Source organism: Bison bison, unplaced genomic scaffold, assembly GCF_000754665.1.
Source record: "Bison bison bison isolate TAMUID 2011002044 unplaced genomic scaffold, Bison_UMD1.0 scf7180017864116, whole genome shotgun sequence".
Classification (NCBI taxonomy): domain Eukaryota; kingdom Metazoa; phylum Chordata; class Mammalia; order Artiodactyla; family Bovidae; genus Bison; species Bison bison.
This window is the reverse complement of record NW_011494688.1, coordinates 613294-614364: the sequence shown is the minus strand read 5'-3', so window position 1 is coordinate 614364 and position 1071 is coordinate 613294.

Below are 1071 nucleotides of genomic sequence, written 5' to 3'. Positions count from 1 at the left end.
GTCCTTTTCATTATAGGGGGCTGGAATGCAAAAGTAGGAAGTCAAGAAACACCTGGAGTAACAGGCAAATTTGGCCTTGGAATATGGAATGAAGCAGGGCAAAGACTAATAGAGTTTTGCCAAGAAAATGCACTGGTCATAACAAACACCCTCTTCCAACAACACAAGAGAAGACTCTATACATGGATATCACCAGATGGTCAACACTGAAATCAGATTGATTATATTCTTTGCAGCCAAAGATGGGGAAGCTCTATACAGTCAGCAAAAACAAGACCGGGAGCTGACTGTGGTTCAGACCACAAACTCCTTATTGCCAAATTCAGACTTAAATTGAAGAAGGTAGGGAAAACCACTAGACCATTCAGGTATGACCTAAATCAAATCCCTTATGATTACACAGTGGAAGTGAGAAATAGATTTAAGGGCCTAGATCTGATAGATAGAGTGCCTGATGAACTATGGAATGAGGTCTGTGACATTGTACAGGAGACAGGGATCAAGAGCATCCCCGTGGAAAAGAAATGCAAAAAAGCAAAATGGCTGTGTGGGGAGGCCTTACAAATAGCTGTGAAAAGAAGAGAAGCAAAAAACAAAGGAGAAAAGGAAAGATATAAGCATCTGAATGCAGAGTTTCAAAGAATAGCAAGAAGAGATAAGAAAGCCTTCTTCAGCAATCAATGCAAAGAAATAGAGGAAAACAACAGAATGGGAAAGACTAGAGATCACTTCAAGAAAATTAGAGATATCAAGGGAACATCTCATGCAAAGATTGGCTTGATAAAGGACAGAAATGGTATGGACCTAACAGAAGCAGAAGATATTAAGAAGAGACGGCAAGAATACACAGAAGAACTGTACAAAAAAGATCTTCACGACCCAGATAATCATGATGGTGTGATCACTGACCTAGAGCCAGACATCCTGGAAGGTGAAGTCAAGTGGGCCTTAGAAAGCATCACTGCGAACAAAGCTAGTGGAGGTGATGGATTTCCAGTTGAGCTCTTTCAAATCCTGAAAGATGATGCTGTGAAAGTGCTGCACTCAATATGCCAGCAAATTTGGAAAACT